Source organism: Meles meles, chromosome 12, assembly GCF_922984935.1.
Source record: "Meles meles chromosome 12, mMelMel3.1 paternal haplotype, whole genome shotgun sequence".
NCBI classification, from domain to species: domain Eukaryota; kingdom Metazoa; phylum Chordata; class Mammalia; order Carnivora; family Mustelidae; genus Meles; species Meles meles.
Genome location: NC_060077.1, coordinates 22645190 through 22662345, shown reverse-complemented (window position 1 = coordinate 22662345; position 17156 = coordinate 22645190). Strand labels below are relative to the sequence as shown.

Sequence of the window (17156 nt, the reverse complement as noted above, 5' to 3'; positions counted from 1 at the left end):
TTCTCTGAAGCATTGTCCAAGTCAAAAATTAAGGCTATTCTTTAAAATATCATTGGTGGTGATGGTTTGTACAACCTTGTGAAAGTATTTAATGTCACTGAATTGTAACACTCAAAATGGTTATGATGATAAATTTTATCTTGTGTGTATTTTCCCACAATGGAAAATAAAGAGGAATGGCCCCATCATGTTGACTTCTAAGGTCAGAGTCTCAAGACAAGGCTGAGAACCCACTTCGGCTCCTCAAAAATGCCCTTTGCTCCCCACCCTCCCCTGAACTATGTAGGCATCCCTCCTGCCTCTTAAGCAACAGCCATCCTTCAGGTGTTAAGTCAGTTTTTAATAACAAAATGGTATTTACACGGAAGCTACATTCATCAGTAAAAACAGCCAAGTTCACACTCCATTGCTGGATCCAAATAAGAATCTGGTCTTTAATTTGTAGCAGAGTATCTAGCCCACACGTGCATTCCCACACAGAAAGTGTCTTCTCTGGTTAAAGTAAAACAGTGGGTCCCTGGACAGACTCTCAAGAAGGAACTTCAGGATGCTCTGTTGGGATGGGACCAGTCCCCCACCCCAGGCATCCCCTGAACACAGTATGCCACCAATTCCCCAGTTCATACAGTCCTCCTCCCAACGAGCTTGATGTTCAATGGACTTGACCCCAGAGTGAACATCAAAGGCCTGGGTCAGAGAGGGGTAAACAGACTGTGCCTACTTGGGATCAGCTTCCTTTGGTATTAAGTCAAGGACACACAGGCATGCACACATGGACACACACTCACGTGCACATTCACACACAGAATCCTGGACTCTCACCGTCACCACCATCTGTCTCAAAGGGGGTCCAGTCCCTCTCCTTCCACCTCCAGAAGAGTTGTCCCCCCCCCCCCCCCATGACACATTTCTCCTTCCCTGGGACCAGGCTCTGCCTCTCAGAAGCTTACTCTACACATGCGTGTCCCTCTGGCAGACTCACAGAGCAGGTGAGGTTCTCCTGGAGACTTGCAGCCCATGAGGACATCTCCTCGGAGCTTCTCCGGGAGCCGCATACCCCCAGGGCTGGGGTGACCCCCTTTCAGGGCTGCTCCTCCTCCCAGTTGTCCCTGTCACCCCAGCCAAGCCCCTTCCGGGCTTCCCAGTCACTGCAGCACTAACTGCAGCTGGACCAAGGGGTTCGGGATTGTATTTATCTCATGACAGATCTAAGGGTCCTTAGCTTCAGGTTCTTATCACTTATCTAAAATTGACCAGAACACATTGTAAGCTCCTCAGAATTCCATCTGGGCTGAAATAGCCAAATAGCCTGAAACTCAAATCCAACCCTCCCCTCCTCAGGTCACATCCATAGCTCCCCATCGCCCTTAACACAAACCCAAAACTCCCTGGCAACAGGGCCTGGTGCTTGTCCATGTCCCATCTGTCTTCTGCTACATTCCCCATGAACCTTCCTGAACCTCTTTGACCCTCTCTAATGCCCTGAACTTTATGTATGCCATTCCCACTACCTGGAACTCAGCCCCACTGCACCTAACCAGGGCTCAACTTAGATGTCTCCCATTCAGAAAGCCTGCCCTGACTGCCTACACTCCGTTCTACCCCGCACCCTCCCGATGCACCAGCGTGAAATGTCCTGGAGAGCAGATGGCTTAATCAGCACTTGTTCACAACACCAAGCACCACGCCTGACATGAACTAGGTGCATAGCAACCTTGTCTGCCTTCTGGGTGCTTCCACAGCCCTGCCTGGCCCTACACAGCACCCATCTCACTGCATTACATGTTAAGTTCTCTAACTCCCCCACTGAGCTATACAAGCACCAGATGGAAGGGCCTGTAGGTGGGTTCCAGCACCCAGAGCAGTGCTGGGTGCACGGTAGGTCCTCAGCAACATCAAGATCTTTGCAGTTGAATAAAAAGAATTTCCGGGAAAGCTTCTTGCTTCCAGAGAAATGGGTGAGGCGGCCAGTAGAGGGCAGCAGAGAGGTGCTTCCTCCACTGCCGCTCCATCCATCCTTTGTCCCTGTGGTGACCCAGGCAGCTTCCCCAAGCTCTTCTTGATGCATTCTCCTCTCTCATTCCCTTTGCAGCTCAGGCCTCCCGTAAGGCCCCATTGCCAGGTGCACTAGATTTGTTCCAAGCCCACGGCTGTCAGAGCGCTCAATGACACAAACAACCTGCCTGTAAGTCTCCAGGCCAGCCTCTGACCCTGGCCCTGAACAGATCCAGTCCTCCAAACCCTGCCATGAACTACCCTCTCCCACAGAACCAAACTACCAGATGGGCCAGCAAAATGGTCCCTCTTCCCATCCCCATCTCAACCTGATATTACCTTTCCCCCCCACCCAGGGTCCCCTGACCCTGTGGCTCTCCTCCTCTGCTGCCAAAGGATCCTCCCCCAGCCCTGAAGCAAACCAAACTCCCTTCCAGCCAAACTCACATCTCAGTGCAGCTACACTGCAGAGAAGACAAAAGAGGAAGCTGAGCTAATTTACACTAAGGTGTGAATGGACGATGGAATCTAAACCCTTCTGAATATTCAGATCCTAAGCTTCATTCTTGGAACTTCCAAAACCCTCAAGTCCCCAAATCAAGGAGTCTAGGTCTTGGCCTGGTGACCAAGGATTCCATGCATAATGGCATGTCCTCTGTCCACACCAGACAGTCGTGTTGAAGCCTACAAGAGCTGCATCCACCCATTTGGCCCACGGCAGCTATAAGATTATTTAAAAGAACCCGAACGCAGACTGTTAGAGGTTGATGGGATTCCAGCGGCTATAACCCTGCACGGCTGACCATGCTTTCTGAGCCCACCCTCAGTGGGTACCCTTTTGCCCATGCCTCGGCCACACCCCAGCCCTAGCACCTCCTTTGGAATCCCCCGATCTTTACTGACCACAGATAGCTCTGAGCAGAGCAGAAGCCAAGTCCAACTCTACTAACTACACCTCTGCCGGGGTTAGTCACGTTCCAAACCTGCGTTAGCCCCATCCCAGCCATGCCGACATCCAAGCTGTTAACAGTAATAGTAACAAGGAGTGTTAGACCTGTTGTTAGTCAGAAAGAAATCCACAAGCCGTTAGTTACCGCTGAAAGGAACAGACCAGGAGGGCAGGAGTTAGTCAAGGTGAAGGAGAAGTTAATTAAGAGCCAGTCAGAGCCAGACTGGGAGCCTGGAGCCCCCCAGATGGGCAGGGTTGGCTGTTAGTGGGCAGCCCCTGAGGGGCAGCCAGGGCGAGGCAGGGATTAGCTGGGTGAGAGCAAGAGTTAGTGCAAAGGAGCCAGAGATTAGCCCACAGAGACAGACCGAGGTGCCTACTGGAGGTGAGGCATAAAATCACCCCCAGGTGTGGCCCTGGCGTAGCGGCTGGCGGGCTCTGGGGAAGGCAAGCTGGGGCAGGGCCATGGGTAGAACAGGACAGGGAGCAGGGGATTAATTTCTGGCTGGCTTGAGGGACTGTAGGACCCTGGGGGGCCCTGGGGTTCACATCTTGCTTCCTACTTCCTCCCCAGCGAACCCTGAGCACAGGGTAGGTCTGTTTTCTTCCTTGCCTTCCCAAGCTTCTTGATGTGGATAGCACTTCTCGGTGACTTCCGGTGTGGAAAATTGGCCCGTATCTACTTCCGGTGTGGGGAGCTCCTCTCTACTGGCTTCAGGGAGGGGAAGGGCCTCTCTAGCCAACGACTGTTGCAAGAAGGGCCCTTCTCACTGATCTCTCAGCCTGTCCTTCTCATGTCTAGTGATAAGGTGAGAAACCCCTCTTACTAACTTCTGACTTCCGGTGTAAGAAATGCCCCTCTGGCCAACTTCCTGTACTAAATGCTCCACTCAGTGATCCCCAGTGTGGCAAAGAGCCCTTTAGTTGACTTCCTATGCAGGGACACCTCTTACTGACTGCTGGTGTGGGCCACGCCCCCTTTCACTGACTGGGGGGGGGGCGGCACACGCCCCCATTGACTTCCTGTGTAGAACCATGCCTCCTCTTGTCATTTTCCGATGGAGTCAATTCCACCTTGTTTCCCTCCAAAGGAGGACACACAGGCCACAGGCCCCTTTTCTCTGCCCCTTGGCTGGGAAGAGCCCAGTGTTCCATGCTGCAGACCCACAGGCCTCCCCACTCACATCCCAGAGGTTTCCCCGGTCCCGCCCTCTCCCAGCGGCCACCAGACTTCTGCACAGAGGAGAGATGTTCACGGTCGGAGGCCGGCCTCCTACATCCGCATGACCGCCGCCTCCTCTGGGCCACTGATGTGGTAAACACGGCCGTCCCTTGCCTTAGACCTGGCCCAGTGGACTCTGAACTCACAGCCAATTGGGGCAGCAAAGTGGGGCATCGGTATGCAGGATCAGCCCCAGAACTCTGCTTGCCAAAGGGAGGGGGTGCCCAGAGCTCGGCAGGGCTGGGGTTAGTAAGAAGAGAAAACGAGGTTAGTAGGGGCTGGGTTAGTAAGTCAGAGCACAGCACCAGCGGACGGGAGCACCTCAGCAGACACACAGGAGTCACTAGGAGAAAAGGAAGAACACACACGGGTCCATTAGTTGGTTAAGGGACCGGCAGGGGGCAGTTGAGGGACCCCCCGGGTTAGACAGGTTAGTAATCGAACATAAGAGCTGCCTACAGAAAAGAAAGCTTGGAAGGAGGAAGAATGTGGGGAAGAGACAGGGTTCAAAGCGAGTGTCTGGCCCCAGGCAGAAGGTTCTGTGTGCAGAACACCCAGAGGGACCAGGGCCAAGGCAGGGGATGTGATCAATCAGGTTTTCTGGGCTTCCCACCCCCAACCCTCACTCATTTTTTTTTTAAAGTATCTGCCACATGTCAAGAAATTTATATTCACAGGAATCCTCACCGCAGCCTGTGAGGTGAAGATCATAGCCCCCCCTCTGCTGCTGAGGAAACCAGGTTCAGAGAGGTTAGGTGACTTGCTCCAAATCGCCCAGCAGGAAGTGGTAGAGTTGGCGAGTCCTGCTTACACGCCCTGTCCTGGAACGTGGGTCTGCACAGAGATCCCAGGCCACGGGCAGGGCCTTCTGGAGCGTCGTCTGCCCCCACGTCCCAGCCCCTTGGAAGGCCCATGAGCTGCAAGGTTAGTAGGGTCTGGCTGCAGGGGGTTAGTAGGGCATGCTGGGGCCTGGTTAGTGGGTTAGTCAATTGGCAGAAGGCCAGGCACCTTGTCACACGCCGCAGCGGCCTGGCCGAGCCCTGGGTTAGTAGGTTAATCACACCATGCAACACGGCCCCGGCCCCTCAGCTGCGGCTCCGGAGGCCTCCTGTCACCACCAGCCAGGGAGTGGGGCCTGACCAGGGCAGGGGTTCTGCCTCCACGCTCCTCAACCCCCACCCCAGAACGAAACCTCTCCTGTGGCCCCCACCCCAGAGCGTTTTTGCTTCCCAATTTCTTGGCTGTGGGCTTCAAGGGCCCTCTCCCAGAAAAGAGACCCTACTGGTCCTGGCTGGAAACCCCTGCCTGGTTCTGGTCAGCCCCTTCCCAGAAGGCTGGATCCTGTCACACTCAGGCACGCAGGCACACACACACGCGCACACACACCAGCATATTCCCACAAAACGGTTGATGCCCCAGTGGCATCAAATCCAGAGGTACCATGTCCAGTGGACACCTCCTCCACCAAGTGCCAGGCTTCCAGCTACTCTGACCACTAGCCTGCCCTCTTCCTCTTCAGCTCCCCGCAACCCACCACCACACCAAAACTGCACAGAGCTCACCTGACTCCTGGAACTGAGTTCCATCTCCCCTGGCCCCTCCTGGTCTACTGCCTTTCCAGCCACTGCCATAAAGCCCGAGTGTCAGGTTGTGTCATCTCCTATCCCGGCTGTGGTTTTTCCACAGAAGCCCCACCAGATGGCCCCCTCAGTTCTAAATGATGCCCCACAAGAAAAAAGCTCTATTGCCATAAAACAGGAGAACACTGAATCCTGTCTGTCCTTGAGTACTCACAATTCCCATGGGCACTTTAAAGGCTCTGATAAGTCCTGCAATTTTTCAGAAACTGGATAAATTTGAACTTTTTTTTTTTTTTTTTTTTTTTTGGTAAAAGCAATGGTATCTCCTAGGACTTACTTTGTGAATCTCTTCCAGGGACCTGGAAGCTGTCAGCTAAGCCACCTCTTTCTCATCCTTCAAAACGTTGCTGGGAAGACTGTCCAGGTGATTCTGGGACCTTACTCCCACCCCCCACCCCCAAGCACTCAGAACTTATGACCAAGTGGACTGTTCTCTGCCCCCTTCTCCAGTCCTACAGTTCCAATTGCTTGGCCGTGCCATCCTGTAGGTTTCAATCATGCCTAGAGCTTCACCTATATCCTCCTGCAAGCGACGAGCACAGGAAGCCCACATTAGGCACTCACTCCTGATGAGAGGGGCCCAGGAGGCATTTGGAGCTACTCGGGAGGCCATAAAGTGCAGCTACCTCCCCAAGCTGATTCGAGGTGGATATTAAGAAACACAGGCAGTGTAAGGGCCTCTGGCTCAGAAGATGCCGAGCTGGCAGTTCTGGAGCACCGAAAATAGATAAGCCCTGAATCTAAACCCCCAAAGGGATGGGAGTGTTGACTGAGCAACCTGCTAGGAGCCCTGCACTGGGCGGGCATGAGCCTTTACCGACTCCTCCTGCACTGCCCTCCCCCCCAGAGGAGCAGATGGCTCCTGTTCAGAATGGACATCAGACTCACAGAGGTGAGGTGACTTGCTCAAGATTGTGTAGCGGGGGACACACCCTGAGGCTCCAAAGCTCAGGCTTCTCCCAGGACAGCCTTCCCCTGGGACTTCTCCTCACTGCCCTGGTCCAGCAAGCTCCATGTGTCCCTAAAGCACTGGGACCATCCTAGCACAGTGTCGCCGACTCTCGGTCCTTACGTCCCTTACCTCTGCTCTCCCTCCCACTCCCCGTGGCTTTGGGGCTGCTGAGGGGAAGATGGCTCCTTCTTTCCACCTTTGCAGTGAACATCTGTGTGACTGGATCCCGCCCCCGCAAATCCATAGGTAGCAGCTGTCACCCCCAATGCCACCGTAGTTGGCGATGGGACCTTTGCAGAGGAAATTAAGGCTCAAAGAGGCCCTAAGAGTGGGATCCTCCTCCAACAGGACTGGCATTCCTTAGAAAAACAGGAAGAGACACCAGATCGGTCCTTCTTCCTCCCTCCCCCACTAAGTGCACACAGAGAAAAGGCCCAGTGAGGACACATCAAGAAGGTGGCTCTCTACAGGCTGACAAAACAGGCCTCGGGAGAAACCATCCCTCACTCCCACCTGGATCTCGGGCTGCCAGCTACCAGAACTATGAGAAAACACTTTTCCGCTGTTTAAGCCTCCCTCCCAGGGTGTGGTCTGCTTTTAGGGTAGCTCGAGCTAATTCAAGCTCCTTCTCCACTTAGGAAAAGAACACCCGGCTTTTCAACCTGCCTATGGAAACCCACGGATTGCTTCTGGGCTAGCACTGGACCCCCGCTCCCCGCCCCCCAGACAGGCTGGAGAGTGGAGAGTGGAGAATGGAGACGTGCGCAGGAAGGTGAACGTGCAGCCGTGTGACAGGGGAGGGCTGCATGTGCCTGGCCCCTCAAAGACAGAATCAAGGATCTGTGCAATAAGGAACAGAGATCAGAGATCTGGCTGGGCTCACCTGACCCTTCGAGCCTGGGGACAAGGCTGGATCCAGCCTATTCCCTTTGCACGGTGTGAAAAGGGCCCAGTTTCTGTCTCCCTCTGGCAAGCTCCCCCTACCCGGGCCTCCTCATCTCTTACAAACTCTCCCCTTTCAGGATAGCACAGCTTCTGCCCCTCCATCTGTCCCCCAAATCTCAACCACACTGGGGGAAGGCCCGGACTCCTCCCAGACCCTGACTGCCCCCTTCCTGTGACCATCAGGCAGAGAGCAACAGACAAAAACCTCATCCAAAAAGCACCCACAAAAATGAGACTCGCTCAAGGCAAACGGCACAAGACAGACTCTAGGTGATGGAGCCCACGAAGCGGTGCCTGGCCTCCCTTCCACTAGGCAGCTCCACCCTGACTCCCATCCCTGTGGTCCTGCCCCAGCCTGGAGGGTCCTTCCGGACCCAGCCTTGGTAAGGGTACTGTCCACGGGGCCTTGGCCCAGGAGCAGGGCTGCTGAGAGCCATCAGGTCGGCACAGGGCCAAAAAGTGGTGTCCAGGCACACTCGGTAAGGTCTGATAGGTAGGGTCCAGGTGGACACGGAGGAGCAGTGGGCGGCCAGCCTCCCTCATAGCCCTCCCTCCAGCTGCCCTCCAGAGCCAGGGCCTGTCCTCAGCCAAGCGCCAACCAGAAGGGCCCTTGATCCACAGGAGGCTCTGTCTGAGCAGCTGGGAAAGATGAGGTCTCTCAGGAATTGTCCAGAGTTCCAGAAAACCACCAAAGGCTGCTCCCTGTATCACTGTGGCCAGAGTCCGGAGTCACGCGGGCTCCAGAGAGACCACACCAGGAGTCCTGGAGACGCACCCAGGAAGGGCCACCTGGAGGAAATGCAGCAAGTTAGGTTGAGGGCACATCGTCTGTCCCCCAGCACTCCACACCCCCCAACCTAACCCCTCATCTGAGGGGGGACACCTTCAGAGACCCTCAGTCTCCCTAGAAAGGGTGGGGGTCTGGGCTTTAGACACTAATGACTTTTAGCAGAAACTCGGGAATGGAGTTTCTCCACCCTGGCAGGGCTAGCTCAGGGAACAGAAAAGCAATCAGGGAGCTGGAAGCAAGGCCAAGGGCATCATGGGCAGAAAAGGGGCAGGGTCCAGGTGGGCAAAAAGAGCCTTCAGAGTCCCCAGGAGGCTTGGATTCCCTTTACAACATTCCCAAGTTGGGGATTTCTGCACCACCCACCCCCAGTACACACACACACACACACACACACACACGCACGCACGCACGCACGCACCTCCCAGGATGGGGAGCTCACTCCTTCACTGAGACCGTGATAAAGCACATTCTGGTGTGGAGATCTGAGAGGGCAGAACCGTGTCTCTGGAGTGAACCTCTGGATCCCCGGAATCTCGCTGGGAGAAGGTGCTTGGTCCGTGTTTGTGCTGAATGAAGGAATGTACTGAAATGTCTGTCATAACCCACCCATGGTGGTCTTGATTCTGTCCCGCACACACCCACAAGACCACGCGCGGAGCAAGCCTTCCAGCCGCCTGGCTCCGCCCCTCCGCCCCTCCCATCTGGGGCCTTTCTGGCAATGGAACGATCATCCCCCATAAAACTAAGCTTAATGCAACTTCCTTCCCCCGTGCTTACCCAGGTTTACCTAGAAGCACACAGCCAGCATGTGGGCAGCCCAGGCCCAGCTCCCAGCTCCTTTCCCGTGTAGATCCCATCCTGGAAGACAAAAGAGCCAACCACACCGCAGGAGAAAACTGCACCCAGGCGCCGTCCCCCCGCCTGGCCAGAAGTCTCTGCTAGCAAGAAAAAGGGCACCCTGGGCCAGAGAGGCTGGGCCCAGACACACTCCCCTTTACCTCCCTTCCTCCCACCTCAGAATGTTCTCAGGATAAGGGGGGGCTCCCTCACCAACCTCCCTGTTCCCCAAGAACTGCAGAAGGGGCCTCAGGACAAAGTAAGACAAATTCAGCTGAGCAGAAGCAGTGAGTGGAGTCAGGAATCCAGAGTTCCACCATTTTGTTCCACTTTGCCATTCTGTGTAGCCCCAGGAAGTCTGTCCCTCTCTCTCTCTCTCTGCGCCCTGGGATCCTTCCAGCCCTACAGTCACCCAGAGTACACAGTGCTAACCCACAGTGTGAAGCTGTGGAGAGGAAAGAGGGGGGCCCTACAGCTCAGCCTCGGATACATTTTTGCCCCCATCAAATGCCTCCTAGTCCTGACCCAGAATCATATCTCAGTTTTGCTTCTGGTGACAGCTAAGCTCTCTTCATCGGCTGGCAGAGCTGGGCCAGGACAGTCAGGGGCGCCTCTTTGCGTGTGTCCGGAGCTTGCTTCGGGCACCTGGGACTCAGGGCACGGGTCCAGATCTGGAGGAAAGAATGTGGCCCTAGAGTCACCGTGCCCACGTCCCCACTCCACTGCTGGGTAAAGGAGCCCTAGGCCAAGCTTTACAAATATGATGATGACAAAGGGCCAGCACTGAGAAGAGCCACCAGGAGTCCCCAGCCCCCATGTGACTCACTTCTTCTGACCCCAAATCTACGGGTTCTCAATATAAGGTCATTAAACTCCAGTCTACAGAAGTTCCTGGTGGTGGAGTTGACAAAATTCTAGCCTCCGTGTCAAAAGAGGGGTGTGACGGTCACCCTCTCTGGGGACAAGGTCTCTGTTTGTGACCTAGAGGGCTAGAAAAGCTGATCACCCATTTCCCCTCCCACATGGGGATTCTGAGGTTCTGTACTTTCCTGCACAGACTGAGAGAAGGCAGGCGGGTAGGCTGTGGGTGGGTAAACCGGAATACTTATCTGCAAGGCTGCTTCCCCGGTGTGGCCAGGAACGTTCCGGAAGAATTCGGAAATCCCTTCTCTCTCCTCTGTCCCAGGACCTCGCTGCACTCTGTTAATAGACCCTAGGCTGCTCACAATGGCCCTTCCCCGGGTTCCGCAGACCCCGATATCCATAAGGCAATGAAGGTTTCGAGGGAAACTCAACCCCTGAGTCAAGCAGGTAGCTGTCTAGGAGGGTAGAAAGGGAGGAATGTGTGTTAAGCGCAGACAAACAGGTGAGACTGGCTCCCCAGCCCCACGTACCCGATGTGCGACTCAATGTTCATTACGCTCCAAGGTGTAGCCACTGACTTGGCACCCGGTGAGAGCTCCCAAAATTGTTTTCACCTGTCGAGGAAATCTCCGTGTAACACCGATGTCCCAGAAACAGGATATGCCTCCTGGAATGCGGGTGCCTTTACCCCAGTAACACAGATCAAGTCAAAATCCTGTCCTCATGGATGGATGGACATTCGTACATTCGTATAACAAAAGCTACGCCTCAGTAAAGAGGAATAAATGACTGTTATGTGCTATGACTTGGACAAACCTCGAAGGTAGAATACGGAGAGAAAAGAAGCCAGTCACAAGAGGCCACGTGCTGTTTGACTCCATGTACGTACATGACATGTCCAGAAAAGGCAAACCTACAGAGACAGAAATAAGATTAGGGTTCGTCTGGAGTCCAGAGCAGGGTGGTGGAGATTAGCCGTAAGTGGGTCTGGGGGGACCTTACCAGGGCAGTGGAAATATCCTATAATAGATTTATGGCAGTGGGTGCACAACTTGGCACCTTTGCAAAAAATCATCAAACTGTGCACGTGAGATGAAGTTATATATTTACACCAAGCTTCCATAAAGTCAGACCCAAGAAAGGATTGAACTACCGATCCGTGCTGTGACAAGGAGGAACCTCAAAACATTATCCTCAGCAAAAGAAGCCAAATGCAAAAGATTCCCTGTTAAGGGAACTTTAGAAAACACAAGTCAAGTTTCTAGGCTTAGAAAGCCGATCAGTGGTTCATTGGGGCTGGGGCCGGGGCGGGGAGGGGACTGACAGCGAAGGGACACAGGGGAACAATTGGGGTACTGAAAATGTTTGAGATGTGGATTGTGACAATGGTTATGCAGGAGTCCACACCTGGCAAACACACTGATTGAAATGTATGCTTTGAACGGGTGCATGTTCTTATATCTAAATCGTGAATGTGATCTTTCCAAACTCCTTTGATGTAATGACAAAGGATAAGAACGGAGAAGAGCCAGATCAAAGGTCAGACAGAGACCTCCATGTGGCCCCAGGACCTTGGCATCTCAGCTCCCACTCCATGTGGCCCCAGGGCCTTGGCATCTCAACTCCCACTACTCCCCCATTCCTCCACTGCAAGCCAAGGTCAGGGACCCCGCAAGGAAGCCTTTCTGGAGGGATTAGACCCCAGAAGATTCTAGAGGTCCCTCCTACCTCTAAGATTCAGGGGGTTTCCACCCAAATGGATTTCATAGCATGAAGCTGGAGTCTGTTACCCCAGGGGTGCACAGAAGGATCATCCTGGCTGTTCTTCGATGCTGTTATGGTCGTAGTAGTCACGACGACGTGTCTGCAACCCCGTGGGTGGGCAGGGTGTTGGGTCCAGCTGTCACTGAAGTGAAATAAAGAAGAGCAGGGGACTACATATGTACCCACAGGTACACTGGAGAGCATCAGAAGCGAAACAGGAGCAGTGCCTGGGAGGCTCAGTGGGGGAAGCATCAAACTCTTGCTTGAGGCTCACGTCATGATCTCGGGGTCCTGGGATCGAGCCCTGAGTCGGGCTCCGTGCTCAGCAGGGAGTCTGCTTCTCTCCTTCTTCCTCTTCCTCTGCCCCTCCCCGCCCTTGCTCTCTCTTTCTCTCTCTAATTAAGTAAAAAAATAAAATAAAACGTATTAAAAAAAGAAAAAGAAAACAGGAAACTGGGAGATATCTGGGAGGAGCCATCGCCAGCCTAAGCATCTTAACGCACTGGACAGGACACGGGCTTGACGGCACAGGTTCCATCCTGCTGTGCCACACCGAGCAAGTACACCCCGGCTCTGGGCCTGACTTCTTACCCGTGAAATGGGACAATAATGGCGCCCACGTCGCGGAGCTGCCGTGAGGATCCCATGGGATGATAAATACTACCTATGAGCTCACATGCTATTATTTTCTTACACTGTTAGCACTACCACTGCACACGCGGTTCTTTACACCATCGTGGAATATTCCTGTTCCCCCCAAACTCTGTGCCGTTCCTGGTAAGGGAGGAACAGCTGCCAGGGAAATATGCATTTGGTTGCATTTTAGGGTCCCTCTGGGTTCTTGGGTTTTTGCTTTTTTTTTTTTTTTTTTCTCTGACTCTGGAATAAAATTGCTGCTCAGAGAGCTGGCATACGGGAGATGTTGGCCTAAATTGCCTCGGATGAGTGAGTGCCGAGACGTAACAGGCACCTCCTGGGAATAAGGAGCGGCGCAGGAACAGCACGCAGGAAACGGACCCATCTGCAGAGCAGCGGAAAGCCCCATTTCTGGACAAACTCAAGCACAAAAGAGGAGCTTGGAAATTCAAGTCGACCTCACACAAGGGAGCCCCTGAGCTGCGGGAGGTGGGGAAGAGAGGTAAAGGAAGAGAATGAAGGGAAACCAACACATATTGAGGACAGAAGCTAACTGGGGGCACGTTGGCCTACCTGACAAAAGAATAAACTGGGTTTACTTGTCCATGGCTCACAGATGAAGAAACACATCCGAAGTGTCTCGCTCCGACATCACCCAGCCAGAGTGTGAGGCAACTGGATTCTAAACAGGCTTGTGGAACCCCAAAGGGGTAGAAGACTTGTGCTCAAATATGGGATGGGGGTGAGATGGGAGAAGACCCCTGGGGAAGGTATGTGCACGCCTCAAACACTGTGATCGGCAGCATTAATACTACTGCTAAACCATGCTGGGTCCCTTGATTCCAGCTGCTTCCATGATCTCAAGGCAACTGATTAAGCTGGCATTTAGGAGAAGAGATGGTGGACCATAGTAGTTACAAACACGCATTTCAGAGTCAGGACTTGACCCCCAGCTTCAGTCCTGACTCTCCTTCCAACGGGCTGTGTGATCCAGAGCTAATCACACCATCTCTCTGAGCCTTGTTTCTAAGCTGCAATACCCAGAAAGGTCTCCGTGAGGCAGCACCCAGCAAGAAGCCTGGTAAAAGGTCATGAAATTGTAGAGGTGTTGGTTACCATTCATTATCTGCTCTGTCCCCTTGAGGACACAGTGGTTCAGTCTGTCCCTCCCTTCCATGACTCATCCAGCTTTTATGGGGACCCACCTGGACCACAAGGCAGGGGCGGGGGATGGGGGACGACACCTGCCTCATCTGATCTGATCAGCCTGGAGAGGGACGCAGACGCAGATGTCACTCTCAGCTGGCCCTTGCCTCTGCCCCTGTGTATCCCTGGGTATTGTTCTACCGAGTTCCCTCTAACAGATGAGCCAGGCCTCAGGAGACTAGAAGAAGGATCCCCTCCAAACAAAGGACTAGCCTATAAGTTATTCACCAGCCCATCGAGCTTGCACAATGGACCCAGGGCCCCAGAAACACTCCCTGCCCCCTCGCTCAAACAGCCCAAGGGTCGCCCAGGAGAGGAACCGATAGCCCCAATACAAATAAAAGCAAATAACTGGGGATCAATACAAGACTCAGGAGCCACGCAAGTGAACTCAGCCTGTATACAGTGGGCATACTAAGCAATAATATCTCTATGAGGCACCTACTGGCTACAGGCCCTCTATATATACTGCTTCATAGCTTCGAGACAGCCTTTTAAGGCAGGGATTGCGATTAAGGCAGGGATTCCGATTCCCACTCCACAGATGAGGGGAGGGGACTGAGGTTCAGAGGAGCGAAGTTACTTCCTTACTGAAGCGGACCTAAAAAGCAGGTAACATGGGTGGAAGCATGTTATCAGATCCAGAGAAGGAACCTTAAAAATGAAGATTAAAAAAAAGAAGAAGAAAACAACTGGCGGTCCAACAAAAGCGAATGAGTAGAATACATTGGTCTTTTCCAACCTTTTGCAATCATCATCCATTTTATTAAACGTATGAAATTTGTTTCTAAAATCACCCCAAATGACAAAATTCTCATTTTTAACCCAGGCATACAGAGTGGGTCTCCTAAAGCTCCAGTATAGCATTATGGTTCCTTTTGGGGGCTCTGAGGACCAGCTCTCTTCTCCAGGAGGAGTGGAGAGATGGACCGCAAAAAAAGCAGCAAGAAGGATGCAGGGTAGATTTCAGAACCTTTCTCAATGGCAAGGGTCATCAAATAATCAAGTGCCTGGAGTGGGGGGGGGCATAGGAGATGTTACCCCGAAAATTTTCTCAACGTGAGATTATTCAGAGTCAGTGCGGGATGAGTTCAATGCCCCCCAAAGCGAGGCACTGGCAAAGTGTCCCAGAGGAAACCATTCTGCTCGGACTGCGACACGGTAAGGCGCAGCGGTGGGGGGAGAGGTTGGGTACTGTTCACTCCACAAAGGGTCTCACCACCTGCTTGATGAGGGGGAGGAGGGGTCTGAGTAAACATCCAGATGCCCAGCCCCACCCCAGTCCTGCTGACTCATCCCCCGGCCACGTGGCACGGACATCTGCATATTTGAAACAACGCCCCTAAAGTCTGAGAACCGCTGTCCTCAGGTTTCCCTGTCTGTCAAGTGGAATTACTCATCCCCGCCTCCCCCCTCCCGACCAACCCCCCCCCCCCCACCCCCGCCCCAAACCCAGGCGATCGCTGAGCTCCCAGGTGCTCCCAGAGGGGAATGCGCTTTGGAAAGTGAAACACTGCCCAGAACCAGCGTTCTGCTAGGGATTGGCGCTCAGTCTGGGGTTGGCATGGAGAAAAACAAAGCCTCTTGCCACATGTTTTGTCGCCTTTCTCTCCCCACCCGTCTCCCCGCACTACTGCCTCCCTCCCAACCCCCTTCCCCCAGCAGCAGGTGGGGGCGTTTTCCCCGCGGCGGCACTGCAGTGGGGTGTGCGCGCCAGCAAGCCCCGCGAGCGCGGCAGCCGCAGGTCTTGGGCCTGGGATGAAGGTAGGAAATCCAGGCCCCCCAGGCCTCCCCCTGCAGAGTCCAAGAAGCAATTTCTCTAGCCCAGGACCCTCCGCTGAGGGGGACAGGAGATCTGGCATCTCCCTCTTCAATTTCCAGCCTCTCTCCAGGGTGTCCTCCTCCTAGAGGAGGGAGAAGGAGGTGGCAAGGGAGCTGGTGGGTTCTGAGGGCTCCCCAGACGTGTTTGGGGGTATAAACTGGGCTTTAGACTTCTACAAAATCATGGGCTGTGTGACCTTGGACGTGTACCTAATCCTCTCTGGATCTCAATGTCCTCATCTTTAAAATGGGGTTCTTACCTCCTCCTGGGACTGTTGTGGTAATGCGTGCACAGCACTAGACATGTTGCTGGCATAAAGTAAGCACTCTATAAACTGATGTATTATTCTTATCATTATCATTGCCATTATTCTTCTCAAAGAAGGTGGTTTTCCTGTCTTCCCCACCCCCTTGGACCCACCCAGCACGCCGCACAACTAGAATCTGAGTCCCACTGATGGGGCCTGTGCAGGCACTGGGCGGTGGGCTCCGTGAGAGGCAAGAGGGGCTTAAGCACCCCGCTCCTAGCCCCAGTTCCGAGGCCATGCGGGCTCTGTCCCAGGCTTGGCCACTGAGCTGCCAACCCGGTGGGCCGAGAAGGTCCGGGGTCCCCTCCTGTCTGATTGGCAGGGTGGGGTGGGGAGGGTCTTTGTTCGCCCTCGGATCATGACTGAAGACCCCCACTCGCAATGGACTCCCAGCGCAGTCTCCCCTCCAGCCCCCAAGCCCCACCCAGGCCCGGGTCTTGGCCGCACGGGACAAGCACTGGAGGCAGAAGCTCTCCACCCAGCAAATGGGGGGGCACTCCGGTCAGCCTTTTCCATCCCCTGAACACCACCTGGGACCCCGGGACCCACCCTGGACCCCGACCTCGGGGAATGAGGCTGTTCGCGGCGCGGGGACCAGGACGCTTAGGGAGGAAAGGCTGTGAGAACGGGGCGGCGGCTTACCTCGGGTCCGCGGTCCTGCGGCGCGAGTGCAGAGGGCTCTTTGTGCCCGGGCTCACGGCGCAGAACTGGGGGAGCCCCTGCAAGCGCCTCCCATCGCAAACTCCTCCCCGCACTCGTCCGCAGCCTCCCTCCCCTCCGGTCCCCCGAGCGCAGCCGGCGTCGTCTTTGTAAGCTGCTGCAGCGCCCATGAAATTTTAATGCGGGAGCGGCTGGCTGGCGGAGGAGCCCCACCCCCGGCCCGAGCCTCGGCCCCCCTCGCGCCTCCCCCAGCCCTGCAACCCCTCGGCCTCCCCTCTCCCGCTCCCCACCCCCACCCCGCCCGGGTCCTGGCCAGCGACCGGGGGGAGCGCGCCTCCGCCCCCGCGGCACAAAGGGGTGAGCAGGGCCTCCGGCATCCCCGCCCGCGGAGCTGCCATGGCAACGCTTGTCCAGCCGGACTCGGCTCGGGGCGCGCGGATGGAGAGGTGCGCGCGACCGCGGGCCCGGGAGCCCAAGCCCAGAGCCCCGCGTAATGGGAGGACCCAGGACACTGGTCCCGGAGCACCAGGTGCCTCACCCGCGTGGCCTCCGAGTATGCTTCTCAGTGAA

At 54.8% G+C, this 17156-nt stretch overlaps 1 long non-coding RNA gene across 2 annotated transcripts; it reads right to left on the bottom strand.

The window, feature by feature from the left end:
• Positions 1-319: 319 nt before the first annotated feature.
• On the bottom strand, positions 320-16685 carry LOC123954476. 2 transcript variants are annotated; one of them, XR_006821085.1, is made up of 6 exons: positions 16569-16685; positions 11920-12097; positions 11008-11104; positions 9268-10646; positions 8909-9056; positions 320-8489 (listed from the first exon to the last, which is right to left on the bottom strand). It is a non-coding gene; the product is annotated as an uncharacterized LOC123954476 (long non-coding RNA). The 2 variants fall into 2 exon arrangements; XR_006821084.1 differs by having other exon boundaries at positions 9278-10646.
• Positions 16686-17156: the final 471 nt, after the last annotated feature.